Below are 14,196 nucleotides of genomic sequence, written 5' to 3' on the forward strand. Positions count from 1 at the left end.
CAAAGCTTTCTTAAAATATTGGCTAAATTGTGGAAATGTACATAATGATGTTACCTACACTGGCATCTGCAGCTACTGCTTAAGATACCCCGCAAACACCACTGACTGAAGGAGCAGAGTGGTGCACAGGAATAATGACATTGGAAAGGATAAATTTATATGAAAAAAAAGCAACTCAGACTTCTAGCAGCATGTCAGAATACAAAAACACTTTCACCTGCTTCAAGGGAACAGTTGCCTTACTCAAGTTTTTTATTAGATGAGACATTTAACCTAATAGGATTCATCCACTATTGTGATCCTAGCATGATATGTACTAGATGTTTGTAAATTTACAGTGATTAATTCTGAACAAGAAAAATTGAAATTAAAAATATTCTATAATATACTCTATTCCTTTTCAGATAATTTTTCTGATAGTGTTCCTCATTAACTGTTTCCAAGGTAATTTGCTGATTTGATGACTTTCTAAAAATTTGAATAAAAGATGAATAAAGAAAAAGATTATTAAAATAAAATTCTTAAAATATTGGATTATTCCTAGTTCACATTAGTTCTTTTAAAACAATTTAAAAGTATGTATAGAATAACTCCTATTAAATTGTGATTTGTGAAGCATATAAAACATTCCTGGGTGAAAGCTGGAGTGAAGCACAATCAGTGTCTCCAGAAGGGTGTTCTTTGGGAAACAGTGCTGTATCAAACACAATTTGATATTTTAACAACTTTGTCCCTGACAAACGCATTAAGTGCAGAAGGCTTTGGTAACTAAACAATGAGGTAAAACACCGCGCCTGTACACCATGCTGCAAGTTTCTTTTCTTCATACAATTAACTTTTAGAAGTTACTTAAGTGAGCCTTTAGGACGCTGAATTTTAAGGGAGCTGGCCTGCCTCCTCTGAACATCAGACCCCACTGCGAGGCCTTTTGTGCCGTCCCAAGAACCGACACGCACAAATAAAACCCCACTTTGGAAAACACTGTCTTCAGCCCTCACGCCACAATATTTCTTCCATAACGTATAGGGCAAGTTGTATTAATCGAACATCCTTCAGCCTGTGAGGCCAGTCCCCTGAATGTCAGGAAAATCCAGATTTACAGTTATCGGCAGACACTGGGAGCAAAACGCATCTGCATGACAATAGGCCTCTAATTATTGGGCCGCACACTCCTTCACTGCCTTTCAGGGGCCCGCTTTTATTCAGCGCATAGGACCAACATACACATTTCAAATCACTTTTAAATTGTGTTTTTCATTTGTTTCTCCTAAACAAATGATCGGCATGCAACAAACCCTCCCCAGGAAGGGCCTGACTGCCGAGTGGCCTTGGCTGCCACAGGCCGCTGATGCTGGAAAACAGCCCCCAGGCTGGCTGGCGGCAGGAAAAAATGTCTTCGTAGTGGGAAGTAACCACTGGGTCGATAAAATAGTTGGGGCCGTCCTCTCTCACAACACCAACGATTTTTCCCTTCTTACCCTTAACTGACAACACAGATACCCTAAGAAGAGCTCGCCTGGCTCCAGCCTTCCCCAAGGAGAGGCTGGAGGAGGAGGGGGCAGCCATGTCTGCCCTGCTCTGAGGCAGGGAGAGCTTTCGGGGTTGGGATTCACAGTATCCCAGGCGACAGGAGATGAGGGAGCCTGGCTCAGCTCGGAGGTGTGAGAGCACCTGTTGGGAGGGTGAGCAAGCCCCTGCAGGGAAGGCCCGGCAGTCATTATGAAGAGGCAAGAGGCAGGTGGCCTGACCAGAGTCTGGTCCAGTCCTGTGTCATCCTGTGGCTTCCCTGTCATCCCGGCCAGGGAAAAAGTAGGCAGCAGTGATGAGAGGGAATTATGGCAGTGCCCCAGGCTTGAGGCACAGAGACTGCTGCAGCTTCACCCATGGGCAGGCTGGCCTGGCCTGACAAGCCCCCACGGGTGCTGGCAGCTGGTGGCCTCCCAACCGTTCTTGAGGTAAGAGTGAAAGGGAGCTAGTTATGAACGGTTCGTCTCGGCAAAGTGTTGCAGGGGGTAAAATACTGGCGGGGGGCAGTGGCAGCTTTCCCTTGCTTTAGCAATGAAAATTTCAGCCGGCTGTCATGGGGGTGCGCAGGCCTCACCAACAGGGACCCATAACGCAGGGCACTGCAGCACCTTTCTGCCGGCCACAAGGATTCAGGCCTTTGCCATTGCTGGGGGGGACACACACGTCACAGTGGGGTACCACAACAAAAGCTGACGCCCTTAGCCACCAGCAGCATGTGGGGCCCAGTCCTCCTCCTGTACCCCAGCATCTTCCTGTTCAAATAAAGGTTATTGTTTCTCAGGTGAAAATCATCCATTTTCTTAATCAGTATTTTCTATGTCAGTGTCAAAGCCTATCATCCACTCGTTTAACTTCACTACAAATTGGAAAGCCACTGATCTAAATAACCACTCATCTAACTAAGGTGCAGAAATCCTAAACAAGCTCTACATGTGAAACCAAGAGGTACTACTCCCCCCTCCCCAGAATAAACCTTTTGATCATCTTTCTTGATTTAGGGGGGTTGGTATTCAAAATTCTGTCACTAGATGGCTTTCACTTGCGATAACTAGATTTTCTTTTCCCCTGGATATGTGGCTCTCTCAGACTAAATTATACAATCTTAGAGTCTCTTCATCCCTTCCATTCCTCCCCCAGCTGTTTTTCACTCACAGTGAGAGTGAGCACCTGTGAGCAGGTGCATTACCTAACCTGCCCTCACATACTACAAGCCACCCACACTCAGCTCCTCCCATGTAAGGATTTAACACCACAAAGTAACAATAATATAATAAGCTGTAATTTAAATCCCCTTCCTCAAGTATGTCTGTTTCCTGGGGATGCTTTTTCAATACTCTTCAGCATCTTCCACTAGCTGTCCTTTTAAACCAAGAAGGAGAATGATGGACTTTGAACTTACTAAAAAAAGAGTTCTTTGAGCACCACTTTCCATCAAAATATGTACCCAGGGAACAACTGGATTTTCAACAAAACTACAATTTTCAGTTAGTGCTTGTCTCCCCAGAATGATTTCTCTGTACAAGAAAACAGAACTTTTTGTTTGTTTTCTGCCAATGGACCAGCTGTCAGACAAAATGTTTCTAATTTTCACAAGGTTTTGGCTAGAGCATTTGCTTTCAAAAAACCCTCACTTTTTTATTAAATAGATGGAAAGAATTGCACATAGTATAGGAATGGAAGGGACATAGAAATACCAACTTTCAGTATTATATAAACAAACATTTTATTCTATGTTGTACAGTTTAACAATATAATCCCATCAGGTAATTGACTGGCAGAAAATAATGAATATCCCTATTTCTTATATCTTACTTGAAAGCAGAGCACTTAATAGCTTCCCTGTTGAGCCAGGAATGTTCTGTGTAACTCTTGACTCAGGTCTGAACCCAGATCTGTTTGTACAGCATGAAAGAGGTAAGGAATACTGTTTTCCTGTTTACTTTTTGGCCTGTTGTTTTATCAGTCCCCATCAGAACAACACTGTAGATTAAAATAAACCCGTACCATTTAAAATTCATCACTTTTAAAACCCAATCTATTTTGTAAAGCAAGGAAATAAAGACACTTGCTTCAAGGCACTGTCAAAGAAGAGAGCAAGAGAGCTGACAATTCTGTGACAAACACAAAAGGACTCAAAGTCATGAGGAAAAATCCCGCTTCTGATGCACTGCTGCAGGTGTTCACACATACAGCAGCTGCATAGCACCTCAGAGAGAAACCTATGTGCTAGGAGCAGATCTTGTGTGTTCACTCCTCTGCCAGTAGAACGACTACCAGCTTTCCGAGGAAAGGCACCTTCAAGGCTCCTGGTTAGGTAGGAAACCTGGTACTCATCCCAAGCTGAAAGCAGGTAATAGCTTAGACAGTTGCAAGTAAAACTGTCAGCGTGGAACAAGCTATCAATGAGATTAAAAACTGGGATAATCTATGTACTAGAAAAAAATAGTATTTCTTGGCTCCCAGAGGTATCAGAGAATGTTTTTCTTCCCAAAATCCATGGAAGTTTTTTTGCTAACAGCTGCATCTTTCTCCTTTCAAAATTCTGCTTCAAAGCCACCAGAATAAGGTTCTGTCTGTACCTTGTGGGTATGTTTGAGACTTCCCCTGAACTCTCAGTAGTACCCTCTAACTTCTGCTGTCTGGTTTTAGGTCCAGCTCAAAGGATTTCTTGCTTCTTGGAACAAGACATGGAGACAATAGGAGCTATGCTCAGCACCTCTTTAAGCATGCTGCCTTAAACACAGTAAGTGAAACATCCACAAAGTAAAGACCCTGCATTAGTACACCTTTTTCTAAAACATGGATGCTAGTCTGTTTGTGTTGTGGTTTAACCCCAGCTGGCACAAGCACCACACAGCCGCTTGCTCACTCACCCTCTGGTGGGATAGGAGAGAGGCTCAGAAGGGTAAAAGTGAGAAAACTCATGGGTTGAGATAAGTACAGTTTAATAGGTTAAACAAAAGCTGTGCACGCAAGCAAACCAAAAAAAGGAATTCATTCACTGCTTCCCATAATTAGGCAGGTGTTTAGCCATCTCCAGGAAAGCAGGGCAAACTCCTGCACAACAGCTACTTGGGAAGACAAATGCCTTAACTCCAAGTTGTGCCCCCCTTTTTTCTTATTTTCCCAGCTTTATATGCTGAGCATATAAGTGATGCCAATGAGAACAATTGCTCACCACCAACCAACTGCTGCCCAACCAGTCCCTGAGCTGCACCTCACTTTTGCCAACCTCTCCCCTAGTTTTATTGCTGAGCATGACATCCTATTGTATGGAATATCCCTTTGGTCAGCTGGGGTCAGCTGTCCCAGCTGTGTGCCCTCCCAACTTCTTTTGCACCCCCAGCCTTCTTGCTGGTGGGGTGGGGTGAGAAGCAGAAAAGGCCTTGATGCAGTGTAAGCACTGCTTAGCCATAATGAAAATATCCCTGAATTATCAACAGTGTTTCCAGCACAAATACAAACTGTAGCCTCATACTAGCTACTGTGAAGAAAATTAACTTTATCCCAGACAAAACCAGCAGTTTATCACATCTAAAGTGGAGCTAAAGCTCTCCTTTCCACTGTGGAGATAATAGAAGAGTCCTGTACTTTCCAGTGCTGCTTGCATGTGTCTCAAAACCACTGAGGACCTAATATGTTACTAGTAGCTTTATATGGATAAAATCCTTCCCTTAGTTCAGGTAGCTCCACACCTTTCTGAGGAACAGCCTCTTCCTCTATAACCCCTGCAGTCCAGGTTCTGACTGTTCTCAAAAGTGATTTACCCTTACCTAAAATTAAGTAAGAGTAAGAAGCTACCTTATCTCTTACTTACATGTAGCCATAAACAAGATTCAGGCTCATTAGTGTGTACTCCATGCCTTTAAAATAGTGGGATTTTTTTAAACCCTCTGATACATGGCAGCATAATTATAACTGAGTGGGTATGACTGAAGAAGAAATAATTTTCCCCAAGGAAAATTTCAATGAAATCAAGTAGCTCTTTTTAAACATTTTTCTCAATGGAAGAATAAGAGGTTTGCTTCAAACAAAAAAAGAATATTTTCAATGAATCTTCCATTTCAGACAGTTTGAGCATGGATTTTGAACATTCCTTTTGAAGTGCAAAAAGTAGTCTGAATCTTTTCTTTTATCTCATATACGTTCACATTTCTAAATATGAAAAAAATTTGGACAAGCAACCCTTCCACTTCATCATGTAACATCATGACTCCTTCCCCAGGGAACTGAAGTTGAAAATTTCATAATCCTTGCATTGTATTCTTCTGGACCCCCATTTCAGTTTGGACCCCCATTTCAGTTTGGAGAATCTGGCTCAACACACAGTACACAGAAAATTATGTGGGTTGTTTGGTTTTTTTTATTATTAGATATGAGGTTGAACTGTTCCCTTCTCCTGTAACTCTTTTGACTAACATGCAGAGTGTGGAAGTGGTGGAAGGAAAAATGTTTAAAAAAATTGAAACTGAAATAAAATGTACCTAGAATTTTTATATTAAAGTGAAAAAGCTGTGCTTTGGGAGAGGTCATTAAATGTTTCAAGAAGGTAAGAATCCCCCAAAGAAGCCATGAGACCATGGGAATCCACAGCTGTGAGTCATTGCTTCCCTTCACAATGTAATGCAGGTTCAAAGGGCATGGAGGTGTCTGGATGAGAACAGAAGATTGCAAAGCACCCCTGCAGCCTGTGACCTGAAGTATGGTTCTGTAGCATACTCTAACTATAGAAAGGGAGACCAGCAAAACTACTACTCTTGTCCTAAAACCCTATGAACTCTCAAAACATACGAGAAAAAAACAGTCACAAGAGCAAGCATGATACTGAGTAAGAACACTATCAGTTCACAGTGCAAATTCTCATAGTCTTCACTGGATGCAAGACCAAAAAAACCTCACCAAAACCAAAAAACCAACCAAAACCACATTTTCTCTGGTAGAGTCCAGCCAAGAACTACCTAATGTATTTAGAGACAAAAAACTAAGTAGTCGAGAGAAAGATGGATGGTGTCTTCTTTTGTCAGCAGATGAAAACTGGAGCTTCATTGACAAACAGCAATTTGGCCACCGTTCTGAAGAATTCAAATAGGGTTACACAGGTTTTCTCAGAACATTTTGCCTCCTGCTGTTTGTAAATGTATGACAGAGGCTGGACAAAGAGTGACACAATGGTTTGGAAATTTCTTGGTTGGTGTGTAGGTACTGTTAGAGAAATGTTAGAAAGAACTCAAGGGCTGGAAAGAAACACATAAGTACAATGTTTTCTAAGGTGAAATTCATAGTTTGTTCTGAATTTCACAGATTATTGGTCTTTGTGATGGGCAAGCGGCTTCTTTTTCTTTCCTACTCCTCCGTCTTCAGTCTCTCCTCTCTCTCTCTCCCCCCAAAACAAGGGTGACTCTTCAGGTGGATTAATTCTCTTATCTGTGCTGCAGAAATGTTGGTATCAGTGCAAAGGAAGCATCCGGAAGAACTGGCTATAAAGGAAGCTAGATGAAATCAACTCTCACTCTCATTTGGGTTTCCATTATATACTGTTACAGTGTCTTCTGCACACAAATTGTGGGATCAATTTATATATATATTTGTCTTATCAGTTCTAAATTTGCTGCCCTTCATTATCATAGCTTGTCCCTTAATTCCAGTACCAGAAAACAGAATGAACAACCATCTGATCTTCTCAACGTGACTGTCTGAAACACCTGCTCTTGCTAACCCATCCAGGTCCACTCCTTACTGTCCCTAGGTATGGGGAAGTTTTCTTATGCTCGCATTTAAACTGAAAGCATATATAACAAACTACTGCTAGTCTTGCTACAACCTATTTAGGGTAACAGATCTAGAACAGAATACAGAAGGAGACTTTTAATTATGACATTATAATTTTTTTAATATAGCTAGTGGTGCTAAATAGTTACCTTGACAGTACCGTCTTGAACTGCGAGTCTAAGGAAAAGCTCACTAAAGTCAATAGGGTTGAATCCTGAATTCTGACACTATTAAGAGTCTAAAGTCACATCTCATTCGTTACAGATTCTTTCCATCACTTTCTCAGTAGCACCAGCCTGAAATTAGTTTTTTCATCTCACTGGTTCTTGTAAAAGGCAAATTAACAGGTAGATGCTTTTTGGTTTTCAAATACAATTTTATTTTTGAAGAGAAACTGATTTTTAATTCCTTCATTTTTAAAAAGGAAAAACCCCAACCCCACCCAAGTTCTATTGTCTATCCTTAAGGATTCTTACCCACTGTTCTTAGCTTGGGAGTCATGAATAACTATCATGTTTCTAATACCTCTTTTCTCCTGAAGAAGAGATATTACCTCAAAAGAGATCCCTGGACAAACAAAAGTAGGGCCCAAATATAGCAAACTTTGTGATCTACTAAAACACTGTGTTGCAAGGCACAGAATTTTACTGTGACATTAAAATAAAATAGTTCTCTTAAAATGCAAGAAATTGTAAAAGGCACATTCAGCAATTAAGAAGTGATTAAAAATACATTTTCTAAACTTATATGCTTGAATACTAAAAAAAGTGAGTTTTTCTGAATTAAAGAATTCAGTCTGCATTAGTATCTTGTAACACGAACTAACATATGAAGTACAGAGAGAAAAACTAACATGAAGAGTATTTTGCTTTGGGCAAATTAAGTGGAAAAGAAATTGTATAAACAGGGAAAACTAAATGGTAAACTAAACATTGTCTTACAATTTTAAAAAGAAACAATTAGGCTATTTTAAGGTATTTTGGGGTCCTTTTCATTATCTGCTGTGTTAAAAATCAAGATCTAAAATTGCTATAACAAGAAAAGAAGAAAAATAGCTATTTTAAAGTCAGCTAGACTTATAATTGGTTTTTGTCTATGACTAAAAATAAGCAAAATCATTATTTAATATGGGATTTTTTTTAATCTGATGATTTTTCAATTCTTAAAATAAATATTTTTATCTGTATTATTTGATATACTAGTACTGAAAAAACAGCACAACTGTTCCTGTATTTCAACTGCATGATGTTCACCAATGAAAAGCAAAACAGATGGTTTTACTTGTGAGCTAATACTAACAGCACATTTTAGAGGTCATCCAGCCTTTACTCAATGACACACCACTTCTTCTGGTTGTTTTAACTAATAGATAGTGTTACTTCCTTTTAAATAATGCAAAATAGCAAATATTCCAGAAAAATCAAAGCAAGCCAACACAAACAAACAAACAGAAAACCTATTGGATGTGTCAGTGAGTTGACTCTTCAAACTACAGAGTACTAAAAATATCACCAAGAGGTAGCAACACACAGCAGGAAATTAGCACTCGGACACATTCACACTCATTTTAAATGAATGGCAAGTTACTTACTTTCATCGTTAGAAACATTCCCCAGAGAGGTGTGACTGGAATAACGTTTGTTTTCACTCTCATTGAGACATCGTTCAATCCAACTCTCTGCAAAAGAATAAAGATGCTCTTTTTTTTTTTTTCCTGTTTGTCTTTGCATAAAAAATAAACTTCCAACATACAAAACTAAATAAAACACCAGTTTTCAACAGATGGTGTTCTGTAGTGTTTCTGTTAAAACATGCTCAGTCTGGGGTTATTTAGCAAGAAAATCCTTTCTTGCTTTCAAACTTAGCTGTTGCTTTTTAGTTTCATTTTTTGTGTTTGTTTTTAGATGACAGAGGCTAAAACACTTCCACACACATAACAAAGCTCCTCAAGATATTCTCTCCCCTCCCCATCATGATACATTAAAAAAAATTATCACGTCATGTGGGCAACTGAAACACATAAATTGCATTAATTTCTAAACCTTAGTCTGGCAAAGTACAAAAACATACTCAAGTATTTCTACTGGTTTTGAAATAACTCTTAATGTGTGTAAAATCATTCATTCATGTGAATTTTTGTTACAGCGGGGCTCAGACTGTGCTCTTACTGAATTCCATTCGTATGATCCCATTCACCCTGATGGACTCTTAGGCCCTGCTGAGATCTTTTTCACACTGGTATGAGTCCAGCATAGCAGGTCAGCTGCCGCTGAGCTACTCGAACGTTTGTCACTCTGCAGTGCATACTCAGCCACTCCTGTCCTCCCTCATTCTCATTTCCAATTTATTCCCAGAAGTCAGATGAGGTACAGCATTACGTTAACTTGACTCTCTTGTTCTTTCTGGAAGCTATAACATATGTCCCCTGATGACTTTAGAGGATGCACCAGGCTCAGCAGAGTTTACTGTTACAGGTCTTCAGGGCAAAAGTTGCACCTTCTTACGTGTTTCCTTAGACAAAGTATGAAACATGAGTCCTTGAGTTTGCCTGGAGTCACTGGATATTGCTAAAATAAACTGACCTCCCTCATAAGATTATTTTTCAAGTAAGGTTATTTTTCAAGGGCACGCATATGGGCAGAAATGAACCTACGCTCTCAGAGGTCTCTGTGGTCAAAGCAAGACAAAGAAGGGATAGGTGGGAAGGCTGCAGGGTAACCCCACAAGTTATGACAGGGAACAACCCCACTGACTGAAGAGATCCACAAGAAATAAAGGAAAACAGGCCTCGCTGTCAGCAAACTGCCAGAGCCAGGAACACGTTCAAAGCCACAGAAAGGGCTGCAGGTTCCTTTCCATAAGCCACTCCCCAGGCACATCAGGCCACCTGCACAGCACAGGCAGCAGTCTGCCAGCCAGAGAAAGCCCATAGAAGCAGCAGGTTTAAAGGGAAAGCCGCAGCCCAGGGTCTCGGGAAAGCAGCCCATGTGGTTTATAGAGGGTAAAAGCTGGTATAGCTTCGTTTAATATTAATAGAATGCCAATAAATAAATATATGAATAGTCATGGCCAAACACATCCTGAAGAAAAAAAAATGCTTTTTATACCCAGGCAGTTGCAAACTTGTGTATATTCCTCTGTACACACACTCTCCACTGCCACACAAACAAAAGGGCAATGGCAGCTGTGTAGGACTTCAGACAGGGTCTGCTGAGAGCCTTTCAGAGTGGTTTTCCAGGCCCTGCCGCAAGACTCCAGGTACCATTGCGTTGTGCACTTCTGGTTTTCAGGCAGTATAAGAGAGGTTGTGGCAGCTCCAGGCCATTCCCTTCCCTCTGCCTGTTTGCCTGTGTGTTCCCAGCAGAAACATGCTGTGATGCTGCCTTCATAGGTACAAGGATGTTCCCATGTGCCTCTTCCTCGTTCACCATCAAACTGCCCTGTGCCTATGGAGCCTCACAACCACGCTGCCTTTTCCCTAGAGCCTGCTCCTTTGAGGTACTTCTCTGAAAATCAGCAAACATAACTCTTGTTGTCAATAGATTTTTCAGGTTATTTCTTCTCCCATCAAATTCAACACAGCCTTGTACAAAAATCACTTTAAGGTTGATGACACTGCAACTTAAAACTTTCCAGCGAGGCCTCTGCTGTCTAATCAGCTCCTGCTTCGTTACTAATCCACAAGCCTGCTGCGGCTCGAACTTTGAGGCTTTCTTCTCATGCTGCTCAGCTGCGTTGGGTGGGGGTGTATCACCTCCTTGTCTAAGGGCCAACACAACGAAACGGCTGCTCCTGAACAGATTTCTTTTACTGTCCTAAAACTGAACTAATCGCATCTCTCCTCTCCCATCTTAGTACCATGAGCGGGTGGACAGGATCTGGGATCCTCACAGATCACTACGAGAAACTTGCTGCTGAGGACAACATCAGAAAGAGGTACAAGAAGCCTTGAGAAAGATTACCGTACCTCCTCCTCCTCCTTTCAGCGCACAGCCATGGCTGTATATAATTCCCTTGGCTCTGAGCCCAGCTGCAGGGAGAAAAAGCAAAGGCGGCTGCCATCAGCGCCAAGGAGAGACTGATGCCCAGCTCTGCCCTTTCTTTTCCTCCCAGCACCAAGAGCTGGGAAGCTGAGATGCATCCTCTTCCCTCGGCAGCAGGGAACTGGCAGCAGCCATTTTTAGTCACGTTCCCTGCCTAAGTAGCGGGAAAAAAAACTTTTTAAATGTCACTTGATAACAGTTTTCACCATCCTTGTTCATGTACTGTCTCTGATAACTGTGTATATACCCCTTTTTCACTGGTAAAGCAGGCAGTCTCTGGGGCACCGCTACTGTTTAATTATGTGCCACAACTCCTTTGGTCCTGAATCACCCCCGTTCAGCTCACTGCAGCCTGAGTCTGGCTTTGTCTTTGTGGCCTTGCATTTAAATAGCTGATAGAAATTCTTGAAGCCTGAAAAGATACACGACCTGTCTGGCAGCAAAGAATGAAGAGAACTAACACTTTTGAGAAAAAATATCAGGGACTCTACGGTAAATTTGTCAAATTATTTGGCAGATGAAAAATGCAACAAAACCAAGTAGCTATTTAAAGGCTGTATTATCTCATAAACCGAGTGATGTAAATATAAATAAATAAGTATTCTAATCATAGAATCATTGATATAAATACCTTCATTTAATAAGCAGATACTTTTACTGTTTGTATAAAGAAAAAAGTTTTTACAAAGCTTTTAACTCCATTAATAAGAATTACTTCAGGCATTGAAAGAAAATAAAACCACGGTTTTGCTGAAATTTAAAATACTCCCTTCAGAAGCCCACAGATCCCAGATATGATAGCACCTGCCTAAAACAAACAAACAAAACCCCAAACAAAACAAAACAAAACAAAACAAAAGATAAAGAGGGAAAGCAAAGAAAATAAAAAGTCAAAACTAAGTCTGATTTTTGGAAGTTCTTTCTGAGTTAATACTGGGTAGAGTCCTGTACACATCACATGTTCTTGTCCTCACGACACACTGGTGTACAACCCAGCTGCACTGGTGTCTGTCGCAGGCAGTCCAGCTGCAGAGCCTGAGGAAGAGACCACGGCTAACCCTCGGTGTCTCTAGGCTGAGGCTTCATCACTTGCACCCAAGGCTGACACCAGTCACACTAGACAGCCGTTGAGTTACACTGTATGGAAGGTTTTATATGATTAAAGCCTAAATTATTGCGCTTAGACCTTACAAACTTCCCACTGACAGGATTTCACATTGGGAATAGTCCCAGAGTAATAGAGTTCAGGTGGTGATGAAGCTGCAGTGCATATCAGACCTGATAACAATGATGATTCGTTAACATCCCATGTAGAAGCCCCAAATTTCTAGTGAGAGGCGCTTGTGAGAGCAGAAGAGAACCCTGTGTGTTACACAGGGTATATTTTTTCCTTGCTGTGTATTTACATAAGTATATTGAGTATTACGGCATTTCTTCTCCCTGCTCCCCAGGACTCCTCCCCACCCTGAGCACCAGCATCCTGTACCCTCACTTATACCAGCACAGTGTTTGGAGCAAGGATCAGTGCTAGCCAAAAAAGCCATTCTGGCAAAATAAATAAATAACATCCAGTATCAAAATGTAGTGTGGTCACATGCTGATAACTCCGTACTGTGACACAATATGGAGACGATTACAATCTGATTAGCAAAGAATTGCAAATAAGGTATATTTAATGGTGTTTTGAAGATGCATCTTTAAATAGTATATCAAATATTAAATTTCGCAAGAATCAAAAGTAAATTATAATGAAGAGCACAGCTATGTCCCTCAGCCTTATAAATTCTGTTGTATAATTTTGTGTGCCACTAAATACAAATACATTGCATCTTCTGCAGGATTCCAACATGAGGGAAAGGAGATGATAATTCAAACTACAATAACTTTTCCAGTGTAAATTTTCTTGCAGAATAACTTGTCATGACACAAACAAAAAATACAAATTGTTTCCAATGAAGTGATGAAAGATGGATTAAAAAGAGTTATGAAACTACTTCTGGCCCTCATTTCACCTTTTCTCTTTTTGGTCCTAATCTTGCTAAGACTGACACATGCACTGAACCTCAAGAATGAGAGTATTCCTCTTCCATTAAATGTGTCCACCACATTTTTAACAGAAGTTTAAACTGAGGGTTTTTTTAAGAGTTGGCAGAATGGAAGCCTGCGTGGCTTTCCCTTGTCCCCACCAGTTACCAAGCCTGTTCTCTTCACACCGAAAAGTATATTTTTATTTATATGGTGCTTCAACGCTGGTCTGGAAGGGCAGGTCTGCAACTCCCTGAAATAGAGGCAAACATGTAAGAGCTGCTCAGGGGCAGGAGCTTTCATGAACTATCAGGAAAGACAAGTATGAACCCTTTTTTAAAGATATCTTTGACATAATATTTAGACAGATCATCTACTTCAGAAGGAAGGGTTCACTCCTGGAAGACACCTTTGCAAGGCTTCTCCCTCCAGAGCCTCAGTTGAGGTGAGAGAATACAGCAGAGGTGCTTGCCTACTGCCAGTATATTTAATGAGATAATTACTCCCTCTTGTTTGTACAATGGTTATTGGCTTTGCATATTTGCAGCCCAGAAAAGAAAGCATTCATTGCTCCCACATGTGCATGGCCCTGGTGACTCCGCTCTGCAGAGGGGAGGAGGAGGTGGGCCTGATCACAGCTGGCACTGCCTTCTGCAGCTGCTGTCCTGCCAGGAGGGTTAGGAGTTGCTGCAGTGTTAGCACGACCTGTAATCACAGCCTCTTCTGGCCTTTGAAAGCCCCTGTGTCCTGCTGGGCAGCCAAACAGGATGGCAAAAGCAGCTGGAGGGGCTGTGCCACGCAGCTGGGAGGTGAGTGTACCCAGAACTGCTGG

The 14,196-nt window shown here is 41.2% G+C and overlaps 1 protein-coding gene across 1 annotated transcript in view; it reads right to left on the bottom strand.

The window, feature by feature from the left end:
* Positions 1-8,963, bottom strand: part of RFX4 (regulatory factor X, 4 (influences HLA class II expression)) — a 77,609-nt gene extending 68,646 nt beyond the window's left edge. The window contains exon 1 of the mRNA XM_010076004.1: positions 8,888-8,963. The gene's annotated coding sequence lies outside the window, so the exon portion shown is untranslated. The remainder of the gene's footprint in view (positions 1-8,887) is intronic.
* Between the last annotated feature and the right edge of the window lie 5,233 nt (positions 8,964-14,196).

Source organism: Pterocles gutturalis, unplaced genomic scaffold (genome assembly GCF_000699245.1).
Source record: "Pterocles gutturalis isolate BGI_N339 unplaced genomic scaffold, ASM69924v1 scaffold8263, whole genome shotgun sequence".
Taxonomy (NCBI): Eukaryota; Metazoa; Chordata; class Aves; order Pterocliformes; family Pteroclidae; genus Pterocles; species Pterocles gutturalis.